The sequence below is a fragment of the Giraffa tippelskirchi genome, chromosome 6 (assembly GCF_054371585.1).
Source record: "Giraffa tippelskirchi isolate mGirTip1 chromosome 6, T2T-mGirTip1v1.2.pri, whole genome shotgun sequence".
Taxonomy (NCBI): Eukaryota; Metazoa; Chordata; class Mammalia; order Artiodactyla; family Giraffidae; genus Giraffa; species Giraffa tippelskirchi.
In genome coordinates this window covers 11,279,062-11,296,179 of record NC_137280.1, presented here as the reverse complement: position 1 = coordinate 11,296,179, position 17,118 = coordinate 11,279,062, and the positions used below count along the sequence as shown (strand labels likewise).

Sequence of the window (17,118 nt, the reverse complement as noted above, 5' to 3'; positions counted from 1 at the left end):
AAACGAAGCCTCTAAAAATACCAGCAACAGAGTCCGACGTGGTAGCTTCCCTTGACAGTTTCTTTCTCAACCAGCCTTCCCAGGACCCGCTGGTCCCTATTATCTCTGAAATTCCAGGAGGCCTTGGCCAAGGTTTCCTGCTTCAAACCAAGCCTGGACCCCAGGGGACATTTTGTCTCCCTGATGAGCCTGGGCTGTGTCGCTGGCACCCATCAGTATGGGAGTCAAACAGATCAGTACGTTGCACTTAGAAGTTTCTGAGTTTCACAGGTCAGGCAGTAGTTTTTGGGGGGGAAGAAAAGTTACAAATATCTACCCAGAAATCCAGAACAAGTTAGAAAGTCTTGGAACTAGGGAACATCTTACAAAAAGTTTTGCTGATTCAAAAACATGTTGCGTTTGGCAACATGTGCTGCAGAATGAATTTGCAGCCCCAGAGTTCTGCAGAAGTATCTGAGGGATTCTTAACACAAAGAAACTTCCGTTAATGCTCTTAAGCAAAATGACGAAGAAATTGACATATTTCATATGCTTAAAGCAATGTAAATAAACTCAAGAATTCTTTCTTGTATACTTTGTCATAAAATTGGATTGGAGAACTTGCGTGAGGTTGTAACATTCAGGGGAGGACTTGACAAATTAAGATGACATCAGTTTCAGGTTCCAACTAAAATTCTGCACCTCCCTCTTCATAGAATCTGTACATTTGACATTTTCTACAATCTCTGTAGTGCTGACACACTAAATTTCTTCTAGACGGAGATTCTTTGTGGCTGTATTTTCTATTTTAAAACCATAAAGTGGGGGTGCCATTGCTAAGACACTTCTTGGTAATTCAAATACCTGGTGATTATACAAAAGTAACCCACTTCACACCCAAAGACTTATTATGTTTACTGTCAATTTTGGCAGAACTGACTTTTACATCTATTTTCCAGTTGAAATACCCTTGTCAGATCCTGGTAAATGTGAGTTCTAGTCATATCCCATAGCAACACCTGTGCTGTGGCTGAAATTCCAGGAAGTGGGTGAAACTATCCCGAGGAAGTAAAGCTGACTTGAAGATGTGACTAAATGCCTCTGTAGCTCTCACACGGGGGCCCTGGGGAACAGGTAGAAACCAGAGGACTGCAATCCTTGGGGTGTTATTGTAGTATTTTTATTGTAGGAGCTTAAATATTGATACTACCCTTTTCAGTGGTTCATCTTCTAAATTCATTCTTCTGGCTGTTTTTCTGTTTGTTTTTTTTAACAGGTAAGGTAAGCTAAAATTGGGCCTACTCTGTAGTAATTTCTTTAAATGTAAATACTAAATACACAGAAGCATCTGACAGGATAACAGCTGGGATGTAAAAAGAGCCGGGTCATGAATGGGGTGTGAAAGGCAGAGGTCTGGCCTCTCTCCCTCAGATGGAAGGGCCAGGGGACAGTGGCTCTCTCAAGGAAGTTTCTTGCTGTTGGGTGGTATTGATCCCATGGACAAGCATCTGGCTGGCCTCTGTGTGATTCGTTGTGTTGATTCAGTGTTGAGCTGCTATTGAGAAAACAACGGAGGGAAAATACTGCGTCGGGCTCTCTCACGAGGCTTTATTTTTCTTTTATGCCATCTTGCTACTTCCCTCAGCTCCTTGAAGTCTTACAAACTCACCGCACATTCCCGCCTCACTGCCTAAGCCATATACACCGTTTCTGCTTACCTGCCATTGCCGGGAATTTCAGTCGGTGGTCTCTACTAGTTGCAAGGGAGGAGGGAAGTGTATTTGGCCTTTCTTTCAGCCAAATAAGGGGATCTAGCTACTGACGAGGAGCGAGGGCACAGACACCAGGGCGGGGTGCCTAGCAGCCTCTCCACCCGCCCACTGGAAGCTGCGCATCCTACAAGGTCTAGGACAGGCATCACTTTCTCCCACAGGTCTTCCTGTTTCTTCCTGGTCTCCCTCAGCAGACTCCTAGCCACTCATGTCTCTGAAGCCCCACTTCTACTTCTGCTTGCTTTTGAGCCTTCATCACAAAGATCTATGAACCTCCTCAGGGCTCATGCTAAACTGTAAGTGCTGAGCCCTGGACACCTGTGGCTCAGCTTCATACGGGGGCTCCACATGTTACCCACTCCGCGCTTCTAAGAACCATATGTTCACTTTTGTGTGGAGAACCTGGGACATGTGTGGCGGTTTGCAGCCTGAGACCCCCTGGACTGGTGGGAAAACCAGTAAAAGAAATATATGCTATTTTCAATATAAATACCCAGACTGCGATATATATTAAGCTAACAAATCTTATGCATAGCCTGAATTGTATGTTGTTGTTGTTCAGTCGCACAGTCGTGTCTGACTCTTTGAGACCCCGAGGACTGCAGCACGCCAGGCTTCCCTGTCCTTCACCATCTCCCAGAGCTTGCTCAAACTCACATCCATTGAGTCGGTGATGCCATCCAACCATCTCATTCTCTGTCATCTCCTTCTGCTCCTGCCTTCAATCTTTTCCAGCATCAGGGTCTTTTCTAATGAGTCAGATCTTCACATCAGGTGCAAAGTATTGGAGCTTTAGCATCAGTCCCTCCAGTGAATATTCAGGACTGATTTCCTTTAGGATGTACTGGCTTGATCTGCTTGCAGTCCAAGGGACTCCCAAGAGTCTTCTCCAACACCACATTTCAAAAGCATCAATTCTTTGGCGCTCAGCTTTATGATCCAACTCTCACATCCATACATGACTACTGGAAAAACCATAGCTTTGACTATATGGACCTTTGTTGGCCAAGTAATATCTCTGCTTTTTAATACGCCATCTAGGTTTGTCATAGCTTTCCTTCCAAAGAGCAAGCGTCTTTTAATTTCATAGCTGAAGTCACCATCTGCAGTGACTTTGAAGCCCAAGAAAATAACGTCTCTCACTGTTTCCATTGTTTCCCCATGTATTTGCCATGAAGTGGTGGGACTGGATACCATGATCTTCGTTTTTGAATGCTGAGTTTTAAGCCAGCTTTTTCATTCTCCTCTTTCACCTTCATCAAGAGGCTCTTTAGTTCTTCTTCGCTTTCTGCCATAAGGGCAGTGTCATCTGCATAGCTGATATTATTGATATTTCTCCCAGCAATCTTGATTCCAGCTTGTGCTTCATCCAGCCCAGCATTTTGCATGATATACTCTGCATTGAAGTTAAATAAACTGGGTGACAATATACAGCCTTGACATACTCCTTTCTCAATTTTGAACCAGTCTGTTGTTTCATGTCTGGTTCTAACTGTTGCTTCTTGACCTGCACACAGATTTCTTAAGAGGCAGGTCAGGTGGTCTGGTATTTCCATCTTTTTAAGAATTTTCCACAGTTTGTTGTGATCCACACAGTCAAAGGCTTTAGCATAGTCTATGAAGCAGATGTTTTTCTGGAATTCCCTTGCTTTTTCTATGATCCAGCGGATGTTGGCAATTTGACCTCTGGTTCCTCTCCTTTTTCTAAATCCAGCTTGAATATCTGGAAGTTATTGGTCCACATACAGTTGAAGCCTACCTTGGAGAATTTTGAGTATTACTTTGTATACAAGTCAAGATATTTGTTGTTTCTATAAATGAAATTTCAGTGCCAATCAGAAGCTTTGTTTGGCAGTTAGAGCCCCAAGACCAAAGGGGTCTCTGGTTAAAAACAAACAAACAAGCAAACAAAAATGCACTCTCACTGTCCTGGGTGCTCAAGAAACATTTTTTAATGAAGGGAACTGTTATTTCTTTCATTACATGAAAAATATCTTCCAAAAAAAGTAGCCCATGGGATGTCCCTGGTACGGACAGGGACATAATGATCGACATTAAGGATGTCCCTTAATCCAGTGGTTGACTCTGCACTGCCAATGCAGGGGGCGCAGGTTCAATCCCCAGTCAGAAACTAAGATCTCACGTGATATGAGGCGTGGCCAAAAGATTTTTTAAATGGGCCCGTAGTTGCTTATTGGCAATTCTGAAGTCTGAGACCTCTTAAAACCAAAAGTTATTTCATAGCTTTGGCATGAAACTTATTTTGCAGCAAAACCTGGCTTGAACTGACCTAAGACTCAGTTGTGTCCTAACATTCCTCCCAAAATATCTGCTGAATACTGGTGTTTTGTTGCTTTTTTTTTTTTTTTTGCATTCTTTTGTAACAGTAAAAACGTCAAACAGAGTCAAAGATACCCTGTGGTAATAGTGAGAAGATAAAAAGAAGAAAAGAAGTGTCTCTCATTAACAACAGCACAGCACAGCGGCGTTACTACCGAAGCTTGATTCTGCGGTCTGTGAGGCATCTTACTGGAGATTATGAAGTAGAATAGTTTTTAAATATGACTTAAAGAAACAGATGTTGTTTAAGGTATATAGTGATGATGGACAAAAATTAGTAAAAATGAAAAAGCAGAAAACATTGCATAGAACAGAACAGTGAAGACCTTGACCGAGTTTTGGCTCAGTGGATCCCACAAGAAGGGAGTGTGTATCTGGAACACATGCCATGAAGAACGGAGCCTGAAGGTACGTGCGAACATCTACTAGAATTGGCTACAGACACCGAAGAAGTGGGGAAGACCCCCTGGAGGAGGGCATGGCAACCCACTCCAGTATTCTTGCCTGGAGAATCCTGTGGACAGAGGAGCTTGGCGGGCCACAGTCCACAGGGTCACAAAGAGTTGCACCCGACTGAAGTGACTTAGCAAGCACGTTGAAGAAGCATCATTGTGTGAAATGATGTGGAAATCAAGTGGAAAAAGCTTCTAATGATCAGAAAATTATACGGGTAAATCTGATAATAGATTGAAGGGGCTGGATCTGATAGACAGAGTGCTTGATGAACTATGGACAGAGGTTCGTGACATTGTACAGGAGTCAGGGATCAAGACCATCCCCATGGAAAAGAAATGAAAAAAAGCAAAATGGCTGTCTGAGGAGGCCTTACAAATAGCTGTGAAAAGAAGGGAAGCGAAAAGCAGAGGAGAAAAGGAAAGATATTCCCATCTCAATGCAGAGTTCCAAATAGGAGGAGAGATAAGAAAGCCTTCCTCAGTGATCAATGCAAAGAAATAGAGGAAAACAACAGGATGGGAAAGACTAGAGATCGCTTCAAGAAAATTAGAGATATCAAGGGAACAATTCATGCAAAGATGGGCTCGATAAAGGACAGAAATGGTATGGACCTAACAGAAGCAGAAGATATTAAGAAGAGGTGGCAAGAATACACAGAAGAACTAGACAAAAAAGATGTTCACAACCCAGATAATCACAATAGTGTGATCACTCACCTAGACCCAGACATCCTGGAATGTAAAGTCAAGTGGGCCTTAGGAAGCATCACTACGAACAAAGCTAGTGGAGGTGATGGAATTCCAGTTGAGCTATTTCAGATCCTAAAAGATGATGCTGTGAAAGTGCTGCGCTCAATATGTCAGCAAATTTGGAAAACTCAGCAGTGGCCACAGGACTGGAAAAGGTCAGTTTTCATTCCAATCCCAAAGAAAGGCAATGCCAAAGAATGCTTAAACTACTGCACAATTGCACTTATCTCACAACGCTAGTAAAGTAATGCTCAAAATTCTCCAAGCCAGGCTTCAGCAATACGTGAACCATGAACTTCCAGATGTTCAAGCTGGTTTTAGAAAAGGCAGAGGAACCAGAGATCAAATTGCCAACATCCGCTGGATCATCGAAAAAGCAAGAGAGTTCCAGAAAAACATCTATTTCTGCTTTATTGTCTATGCCAAAGCCTTTGACTGTGTGGATCACAATAAACTGTGGAAAATTCTGAAAGAGATGGAAATACCAGACCACCTGACCTGCCTCTTGAGAAACCTGTATGCAGCTCAGGAAGCAACAGTTAGAACTGGACATGGAACAACAGACTGGTTCCAAATCAGAAAAGGAGTACGTCAAGGCTGTGTATTGTCACCCGGCTTATTTCACTTATATGCAGTGTACATCATGAGATACGCTGGGCTGATGTGAAGATCTGACTCATTAGAAAAGACCCTGATGCTGGGAAAGATTGAAGGCAGGAGGAGAAGGGGGTGACAGAGGATGAGATGGTTGGATGGCATCACTGACTTGATGGACATGAGTTAGAGCGAGCTCTGGGAGATGGTGAAGGACAGGGAAGCCTGGCGTGCTGCCGGCCATGGGGTTGCAAGACTGAGCAACTGAACAACAACAACAAGTACCTCAAGTAAGTGGAATCATACGGTATTTGTCTTGTTTGTAGCTGGCTTATTTCACTTAAGCCTAACGTCCTCAAAGTTCATGCATGCTGTAGCATACTGCAGAATTTCCTTCTTTTTTTAAGGCTGACTTGTATGTATATACTACAATTTGCTTATCTATTCATCAGTGATGGATACTTGAGTTGCTTCTATGTCTTAGCTAATGAAAATAGTGCTGCCATGAAAATGGGGGTACAAATATCTCTGAGACCCAGTTTTAAATTGTTTTGAGTATACAGCCAGAAGTGGGATTGCTGGATTATATAGTAGTTCTATTTTTAATTTTTTGAGCAAGTGTCACACGCTTTTGCACAGTGACTATACCATTTTACATCCCCCCCAGCAGTGCACAGGTGTTCCAATCTCTCTGCATCCTTTCCAATACCTGTCATTTGGTTTTCTGATAGTAGCTATCCTAATGACTATGTGAAATGGTTTTAAATATAGATAATCATGAGGATAACAGTGATGATGGAGATGACTTTGTAAACACAGGTGGGAAAAAACAGCCCTACATGAGATGGTGAAAATGTGATTAGTCAGGTGCTAGCCTTGAACCATGCCGCATTTATCAATGAGCGTGAGCTTGTGGTGGTTTTCATAATTTAAGAGGGACTGCTTAGATGGAAGAGAAGGCAATGGCACCCCACTCCAGTACTCTTGCCTGGAAAACCCCATGGCTGGAGGAGCCTCGTAGGCTGCAGTCCATGGGGTCGCTAGGAGTCGGACACGACTGAGCGACTTCACTTTCACTTTTCACTTTCATGCACTGGAGAAGGAAATGGCAACCCACTCCAGTGTTCTTGCCTGGAGAATCCCAGGGACGGGGGAGCCTGGTGGGCTGCCGTCTATGGGGTCGCACAGAGTCGGACACGACTGAAGCGACTTAGCAGCAGCAGCAGCAGCTTAGATGGAAACCTAAATTAACGAAGCTTTTGACCTGAGGAAAAGTACTTAAAATGGCCCTTAGTCCTGATCCTGCCATCAGGGGGCGCTCCGGCTGCTGCTGGCGGCAGGCACTGAGGTTCCTCCCCTAAGACACTCAAGCAACCGGAGGCGACGGATGTTCACGTTTGTCTTTGCACAGGCATATTTAACTGAATTCAAAGCTCTGTATATTGAAAGATTTATAAAATGTTTTCTTAGAAATAATACTACTGGAGTATTTACATTCTGTATTTATCCTACTATTTCATTTTGGTGATTTGTTATTTAAATAAACTACCCACTATTTGTCCTAATAAATACTTCACTACAGAAATAACATATTTGACCATCATATGCTATGTCAGACTCTGCTGGGGTTACTACATTACATACTACTGCTTAAGAAATCTGAAAAATTCTGAATTCAGAAACTGACCAGGCCCCAAGGATTTTCGTTTATAGACTATGGATATTCTTTTAGTCAAAAAGCAAATAATGTACTTGCGAGAGATCATTCCGTTATTCCAAGTTAAAAATCCTGTTTGAACAATTTCTAACACCTGCCACACTTGGCTGTCCAGACTTCTAACTATAGGCAGCTATACTATCTTTCCCTCATAGGATAAAGACCTCTGTTATATTCTGGCACTAATACCAAAACAAAACTTACTTTTTTATACAATAGAACTGAAAAGTTTAATCATCTTTGGAGCTAATACTTCTAGACTGTATCACACTCTAATTAGGGGCCTTTACAAGATTATATGAAGCATGAATTAATTTCTCCCTAATAATTCAGCATCGTCATTAGGAAGACCAGTTATTCATTGTGAAAACAGGGCCTAGCCCCAGACCATCTGGCTTCCTGAGTACTTGTGTTTGCATTTTAGTCTTCCATGTACGCCTGGGCTCAGACCCTCCTGTCTGCTCTCAGGATAACTGCCATAGCATCATTACTGGAAAAGCTTGTTTGGGTTATCTAAAGTAAGAATAAATGATCCCACAGGAGCCTGAACTTCAGACATCTGTTTTGACTATTCAGAGGCCCTCTTCCTTCCTCTCTACTTGGCAGCTGGGTTACTTGTAACTGAGGCACCAGGTAAATAACACCAGAGAGCCATGGCACCATTGTACATTATTCGTCATCTCTGTAAGGATTAAGGCGAGCAAACAGAGACACTGTATCACCCCTTTGGTAGGCCAGTGCCACACTGCGCACATCAGCATAACTCACACTGGTAGCACAGCCAACACTGTTTGCTTGTGTTTCAATATTCTACTACCAATGGCCTGTATAGAGGGAAAAATAAACTAACATTTACAGAGGGACTACAACGTGCTTTGCATATGTTACTGCCTTTAATCACACATGGTGATGTAGGTATTACCCCTCTTTTACAAATGAATGAAAGGCAAAGTCGCCCAGTCATGTCATGGACTGTGTAGCCTGCCAGGCTCCTCTGTCTATAGAATTCTCCAGGCCAGAATACAGGAGCGGGTAGTTGTTCCCTTCTTCAGGGGATCTTCCTGACCCAGGGATCGAACCCAGGTCTTCCACATTGTGGGTGGATTCTTCATTGTCTGAGCCACCAGGGAAGTCCTTTACAGATGAGGACTGAGGTTAAATACTTTACCAAATCTCTCACAACTATTAAGTGACAGAAACTAGATTATTACCCATCTGTCTATGTCTCAAACCTGTTCTCTCAAAATTTTTTCACTTTATTAAAAAAAAATCATAAACTCATTGCGTGCTTGTTATAACAAGACAAGCAACACAGATATGCTGATGTCTCCTTTCACATTCTGTCTGCCCTCGAAGCATCAATTTCATTAGCTGAGTTGGTATCCTGCCGTTTCCCTCTCCATACTCACATACTGATGGTGCCTGACTTACTATGGTTCCACTGACAACGTTAGACTTTACAATACTGCTCAAAAGTGATATGCATTCGGTACAGTCTGTACTCAATTCTGAATGTTGATCTTTTCTCAGGTTCGCAACATGTGATCCAATACTCTCAAACCACAGATCACAGCTACCAGTTAGTCACACCATCAGGAGGGTAAACAGCCAATGCCCTTAAAATCATCCTGTACCCAGAAAACTATTCCAATGGTCACTTTCAGTATTTAGTAAATTACATGAGACATTCAACACTTTATTATAAAATAGCGTTTGCATCAACTTTGCCCAACTGAAGGCTAATGGCAGTGTTCTAAGCATGTTTAAAGTAGGCGACACAAAGCTATAAAGTTCAGAAGACTCACTTCAGTGGCTTAGTCGTGTCCAACTCTTTGGGACTCCATGGAATGCAGCACACCAGGCTTCCCTGTCCATCATCAACTCCTGGAGCTTGCTCAAACTCATGTCCATTGAGTCGGTGATGCCATCCAACTATCTCCTCCGCTGTCTAGGTATGTCATTGCTTTTCTTCCAAGGAGCAAGTATCTTTTAATTTCATGTCTGCAGTCACCATCTGCAGTGATTTTGGAGCCCAAGAAAATAAAGTCTGTCACTGTTTTCATTGTTTCCCCATCTATTTGCCATGAAGTGATGGGACCGGATGCCATGATCTTAGTTTTCTGAATGTTGAGCTTTAAGTCAACTTTTTCACTCTCCTCTTTCACTTTCATCAAGAGGCTCTTTAGTTCTTCTTTGTTTTTGCCATAAGGGTGGTGTCATCTGCATATCTGAGGTTATTGATATTTCTCCCGGCAATCTTGATTCCAGCTTGTGCTTCATCCAGCCTGGCATTTTGCTTGATGTACTCTGCATATACGTTAAATGAGAAGGGTGACAATATACAGCCTTGACGCGCTCCTCTCCCAATTTTTAAACAGTCTGTTGTTCCATGTCCGGTTGGTTCTAACCGTTGCTTGTTGACCTGCATACAGATTTCTCAGGAGGCAGGTAAGGTGGTCTGGTATGCCCATCTCTTTCAGAATTTTCCACAGTTTGTAGTGATCCACACAGTCAAAGGCTTTGGCGTAGTCAATAAAGCACAAGTAGATGTTTTTCTGGAACTCTCTTGCTTTCTTGATGATCCAACTGATGTTGGCAATTTGATCTCTGGTTCCTCTGCCTTTTCTAAAACCAGCTTGAACATCTGGAAGTTCACGGTTCACTATTGCTGAAACCTGGCTTGGAGAATTTTGAGCATTACTTTACCAGTGTGTGAGATAAGTGCAATTGTGCTGTAGTCTGAGCATTCTTTGGCATTGCCTTTCTTTGGGATTGGAATGAAAACTGACCTTTTCCAGCCCTGCGGCCACTGCTGACTTTTCCAAATTTGCTGACACATTGAGTGCAGCACTTTCACAGCATCATCTTTTAGGATCTGAAAGAGCTCAACTGGAATTCCATTACCTCTACTAGCTTTGTTCATAGTGATACTCCCTAAGGCCCACTTGACTTCACATGCCAGGATGTCTGGGTCTAGGTGAGTGATAACACCATTGTGGTTATCTGGGTCATGAAGATCTTTTTTTGTATAGTTCTTCTGTGTATTCTTGCCACCTCTTCTTAATATCTTCTGCTTCTGTTAGATTCATACTATTTCTGTCCTTTATTTCTGTCCTGAAGCTACGAAGTTCAGAAGATTAGATGTGTTAAATGTATTTTCAACTTTTTACAATGGGTTTATTGGGATGCATCATTAATCTGTCCATTTTATCATAGGTGATTAGAATGTAAAACTAGGAAGTCACGAGATACCTGGAATAACAGGTAAGTTTGGCCTTGGAGAACAAAATGAACCAGGAGAAAGGCTAATAGAGTTTTGTCAAGAGAACACACCAGTCATAGCAAACACCCTTTTCCAACAACACAACAGACTCCACACATGAACATCACTAGATGGTCAATAACGAAATCAGATTGATTATGTTTTTTGTAGCTAAAGATGGAGAAGCTCTGTATAGTGAGTAAAGACAAGAACTGGAGCTGACTGTGGCTCAGATTATCATCTCCTTATTGCAAAAGTCAGGCTTAAATTGAAGAAAGTAGGGAAAACCACTAGGCCACTCAGGTATGACCTAAATCAAATTCCTTATGATTATATAGTGGAGGTGACAAATAGATTCAAGGGGTTAGATTCTGGTAGACAGAGTGCCTGAAGAACTATGGATGGAAGTTTGTAACATTGTATAGGAGGCAGTGACCAAAACAATTCCAAAGAAAAAGAAATGCAAGAAAGCAACGTGGTTGTTTGAGGAGGCTTTACAAATAGCTGAGAAAGGAAGAGAAGCAGAAGGCAAAAGAGAAAGGGAAAGATATACCTAACTGAAGAGCAAGGAGAGAAAAGAAGGCCTTCTTAAATAAACAAAGAAAAGAAATAGAGGAAAACAATAGAATGGGAAAGACAAGAGGTCTCTTCAAGAAAACTGGAGATATCAAGGGAACATTTCATGCAAGGATGGGCATGATAAAGGACAGAAGGACCTAACAGAAGCAGAAGAGATTAGAAAGAGGTGGCAAGAATACACAGAAAAACTAAAAAAGAAAGGTCTTAATAACTTGGATAATCACAATGGTGTGGTCACTCACCTTGAGCCAGACATCCTGGAGTGTGAAGTCAAGTGGGCTTTAGAAAGCATTACTAAGAACAAAGCTAGTGGAGGTGACAGAATTCCAGCTGAGCTATTTAAAATCTTGAAAGATGATGCTATTGAAGTGTTACACTCAACACGTCAGCAAATTTGGAAAACTCAGCAGTGACCACAAAACTGGAAAAGGTCAGCTTTCATTCCAGTTCCAAAGAAGAGCAATGCCAAAGAATATACAAAGGGTAAAAGTGTTAGTCGCTCAGTCATGTCCGACTCTTTGTGACCCCATGTACTGTAGCCTGCCAGGCTCCTCTGTGCATGGAATTCTCCAAGCAAGAAAGAATACTGGAGTGGGTTGCCATTTCCTTTTCCAGGGGATCTTCCTGACCCAGAGATAGAAACCAAGTCTCCTGCAGTGCCAGCAGAATCTTTACCGTCTGAGCCACCAAATATCATACAAGTGTGCTTATTTCACATGCTAGCAAGGTGATGCCCAAAATCCTTCAAGCTGAGATCGACAATACGTGGACTGAGAACTTCCAAGTGTACAATCTGGGTGTCTAAGAGGCAGATGAACTAGAGTCAAATTGCCAACATTCACAGGATTATGGAGAAGGCAAGGGGGTTCCAGAAAAATATCTACTTCTGCTTTACTGACTATACTAAAGCCTTTGTCTGTGTGGATAACAAAAACTATGGAAAATTCTTAAAGAGATGGGAATATCAAATCAACTTACCTGTCTCCTGAGAAACCTGTGTACAGGTCAATAAGCAATAGTTAGAACCAGAAGTGGAACAACAGACTGATTTAAAATTGGGAAAGGAATGAGTCAAGGCTTTACATTGCCACCCTGCTTATTTTACTTATATGCAGAGTACATCATGACAAACGCTGGGCTGGATGAATCACAAGCTGGAATCAAGATTGCTGGGAGAAATATCAACAACCTCAGATATGCAAATGATAACACTAATGGCATAAAATAAAGAGGAACTAAAGAGCGTCTTGACGAAGGTGAAAGAGGAGAGTGAAAAAGCTGGCTTGAAACTCAACATTAAAAAAACAAAGATCATAGCATCTGGTCCCATTACTTCTTGGCAAATAGGAGGGGAAAAAGTAGAAACAGTGACAGACTTTATTTTCTCCAGCTCCAAAAGCACTGCAGATGATGACTGCAGCCGTCAAGTTAAAAGGTACTTGCTCCTTGGAAGGAAAGCTATGACAAACCATACCTTAAAAAGCAGACATGACTTGGCTGACAAAAGTCTGTTTAAACAAAGCTATGGTTTTTCCAATAGTCACGTACAGATGTGAGACTTGGAACACAAAGAGGCTGAGTGCCGAAGAGTTGAAGTTTTCACATTGTGGTGCTGGAGAAGACTCTTTAGAGTCCCTCACTCTGCAAGAAGATCAAACCAACTAATCCTAAAGGAAATCAACCATGAATATTCATTGGAAGGACTGATGTTGAACTGAAGCTCCAATACTTTGGCCACTTGATTCGAACAGCCAACTTACTAGAAAAGACTCTGTTGATGGGAAAGATTGAAAGCAAAAGAATGGGGAGTGGCAGAGGATGAGATGGTTGGATAGGATCACTAACTCAGTGGACATGAATTTGAGCAAAGTCAGGAGAACAGTGGAGAACAGAGGATCCTGGTGTGCTACAGTGCATGAGGTCACAGCGTCGGACACGACTTAGTGACTGAGGACAACAACGACATCATACAAAGATTTGTTTTTTTCCAAAGGTAAGATCATCCCATTAATGTTACTCTCTTACTTTATGTCTATATTTATATAATATGGACAGTTTTCCAAGTGTATACATATAATCCTAACTCATTAAAAAATAATTGCATGCTATATTCTGTATTACTAATAAACCATAATTTATTCAACATTTCTTGACAGAAATTCAAATTGTCTTGTTTTTTTGCAGTCACAAACTGAGCTTTAATAAACTTCCTTGGACACAGAAGCTTACAAACTGGACCCTTGATTTCCACAGGATAAAGGAACAAAAATGACATTACTGAATGTAATCTCTGTATTTTTTAATAGGTGGCTGGCTGTATGCCCAAAAGGAACAGCAATTCATATTTACAGCAGCAATGGATAAGTGCTCATTTTCTCACCCTCTTGCCAGATACACTACCAAGGTTCTGATATATTTTGCCTATCTGAGAGTCAAAAATGGTTATTCCATTTCATTTCTTTGATTACCAGTAAAATTTAGATCTGCGCTCTCCTGTTATAAAAAAGAGTGATGTGCAAGGCCAAACAATGGAATCTATCCCTAAGGCTGGTAGTTACTCCTACAAGACAGGAGCAAGGTCTGTTGGATTCTGGGCAAAGCCCACCCTCAGTTAGACAGTAAGGTCTATACCCGGGGCATCAGAGAAAGAAAGGAAGACACAGCTGGACTCTGAGGTGTGAACGGTTCAATAATAACAGTAAATAAATGAAGCGGTAAGTGGGGCCATTCTTACTAACTCTCAAAGGCTGTATCAAAACCAGGTCTTATGGGGGAGGGGTTAAGGAACACTGAAGACCAGATGCCTCTTTTACAGCCCTCGCCCCCCACCTGCAGGGTAAATAAGAAAAAGAAATGACAAAACGAGAAAGAAAAAAAAAACCAAAACACAGTTTCCTTGAGCGAGGGCCAGGCTCCTGTAAGAGAGGGCGGGGTGTCCGGAGCCTCGGATACAGGAAGGCAGACAGAGCGCAGCCTCCCGCAGCTCGGTCCGCCGGCTCCAACTGCGAGTGAAATCTGAGGACCAACCGGAGGCCAGCGTGGAGGGGCCGCCTCGGCCTAACCATGTCTCAAACCGGAGGCGTGCCTTTGGACAGGTCGTAGAAATTCTCCAAAACTTCTTTTTCCACTTTGAAAAATGAGAGAGGGGTTTGGAATTTCTGATATGGAAAGCCACTTCCAACTCTAAGATTCTACAATTCCAGTGATAAGATGTTGATAGTTTTCTAATAATTCCATCTCATCTCCAAGTGGTATCCAGCAATTTGCAGTCTCGGGTTCAGGTCCCAACCTGCCAGCTATGTGATCTTAGACAAGCTCTGTGATTCCTCTGAGACTTTCCTCATCTATAAAACTGACAAAATAAACCTCATAGTGTTGCTGCAAGATTTAAGTATTTGAGAGGGTACTTATACACTGCAAAGGTTAAAACAAACGCAGCAGAACATTCTTACTAAGTCTGAGCCACTTGTTTCCATTTCTTCCCTTAGTTTAAACTTCACTAATCAAATACTTAGATCATTCATTCTGAAAATATTGAAAGAATGTCTTCTGTTTTAGGCACTGGAGATATTTAGTGAATAAGACGCTGGAGGTCACTGACATCACAGGACTTGGACCTGAAGATGTTCTTTTAACATCTGCATCAGACAAGAAAATCTGGACATGTAAATATTTTAGCAAGATACATAAAAGGTAAACAAGCTATGTCCAGTATTGTAGATATGAATTCAATAAATATGTGCAGAGCTCCTACTATAGCCCCAGACCTAAGGACCAGGCACTGTTCTAGGTGTTGGGAGGCTGGGCTCTTCACAAGACAGACCAGGTCTCTGGCCTTATGAAGCTTACAGACCACCAGAAGAGTTGAATCAACCAGACTATCACTAATTATATGAGTACATATGACTTCCCTGATGGCTCAGATGGTAAAGAATCTGCCCGCAATTCGGGAGATCCAGGTTTGATTCCTGGGTTGGGACGATCGTCTGGAGAAGGAAATGGCAACCCACTCCAGCATTCTTGCCTGGAGAATTCCATGGACAGAGGACCCTGGCGAGCTACAGTCCCTGGGGTTGCAGAGTTGGACACGACTGAGCGACTTATATATATATATTTAATTACATATGTAAGACACAGCCAAAGAGAAGTATGAGGATGCTGTGAGAGGTATGAACATGGTTCTGGACCCAGGGCTGTGGGCCTCTTCTCTGGCTACACTCAGGATGGGAGACATCATAAACTCTGACTTGTCCCCCTCATATCTCATTTCTCCTTCCAACTCTTGAGCCTGGACAAGTTAACTGCCTTTACCAAGGAATGAGATGTCTGGGTGGAGAAAATAACTGCAACTATTTTTCAGCTGTGGTCAGTTGTTATGGCTTAATTAGATTTGCAAACAGCCTTCACCCATTCTGCTAAAGGGTGACTCAGCTTCTTCCTTCTTTCAGGTTCCTCTGAATTCACCCGGTGACTCACTTAACATAACGACTCCACAGCCAATAACAGACTACCAGCTGTCCTCTGACCTCTGAAGTATTGATCACTGTGCTGCACACTCAGCTGCTCATTCAACAACTGTGGATTCTTTTACATGCAGCACGGTACTAGGTTCTTGCTTCCAGCATCTACAATCACATTTGAAAACTTAAATCAGCTACAGGTCACTTGCATCTCTCTTTGAAGACAGTAGGAGTGGATACCATTTGATTAAAGGAGATACAGCAGCTCCCACGAAGGAGACATCACTTCTGGCTTGAGTTAACTAGGGAAGGGAAGGCTGCAGCTCTGATGGGAACCCGCTTCATCCGGGACATTTTATGTAGATTCTTGGATTTGATGTGGAATGCTGCACAAAGAACTTGGAGTCGGAGACCTTGAGTAATGGGAAGAACAGGAAAGGCAAAATTGAAGTTTCAACTCAGTATTTATTGACGGCCCAATGCTGGTCAGGCACTCAGGTGAACAGTGTGGATCTTGCAGCAAAAGGCTTTCGTTGGGAGACACACACAAATAAACAGGCAATTACAACTGCGATATGGTGTAATGTGTGCCACGACAGATAAAAACACCAGGGTAATGGGAGAACACAATAAGGCGTATTTGTCAGGATTCGTTTAGTTGCACTTAAGCTAAACTGTGATGGACTGGCTTATGTCACCAGAAACCTCGGTGGATCCAGGACTTAAGGGAAGCTCTCTCTCTCTGTGTCACCACGTCCTGTAATTTGCAGATGGTGTGTTCTTCCAGATAAACGTTGTTTGACACACTGACCCCAGAGGCAAGAGGCAGGCTTCCAGCTAGCTCCAGTGGAAGGAAGTCAGGGAGGGACTTTGGCCCTGCTTGGGCCATTCAGCTTTCCCTTAAACTGTTGCCCGGGGAAAGGGAACTATGATTAACATACTGGGTTTATGCGTCTATCCCTGTTGGTGGCTGGGTAGAGATGGGGGAGAAATACATGCTGGGTCACCAAAAACAGCAGCTCCCATGAAGAGGCCCTGGAGGCAACGCGGCTGGAACAGAAAGCAAGGCAGGTGGGCGGTGAGTTCCGGGGCTGGTGGGAGATTAGTCTGGCAGAGCCAGGGTCACACCCAAGAGCAGTGAGCGAAACCGAGGCCAGACCGGGCAGGGCTTTGAATGCCTGGCCAAGGACACTAGGTCAGCCTGATGGGC

The 17,118-nt window shown here is 42.7% G+C and overlaps 1 long non-coding RNA gene across 2 annotated transcripts in view; it reads right to left on the bottom strand.

Moving 5' to 3' along the window:
* The window catches only part of LOC145509052 (uncharacterized), a 45,546-nt gene that overhangs the window by 6,820 nt on the left and 21,608 nt on the right, over positions 1-17,118 (bottom strand). Inside the window, exon 4 of one of the 2 annotated variants that reach the window (XR_014055818.1) lies at positions 15,545-16,321. The exons of the other annotated variant lie outside the window; for it this stretch is intronic. This is a non-coding gene — a long non-coding RNA (uncharacterized LOC145509052). Of the gene's footprint in view, positions 1-15,544; positions 16,322-17,118 lie in introns of those variants that run through there. 2 annotated transcript variants of the gene reach the window in all.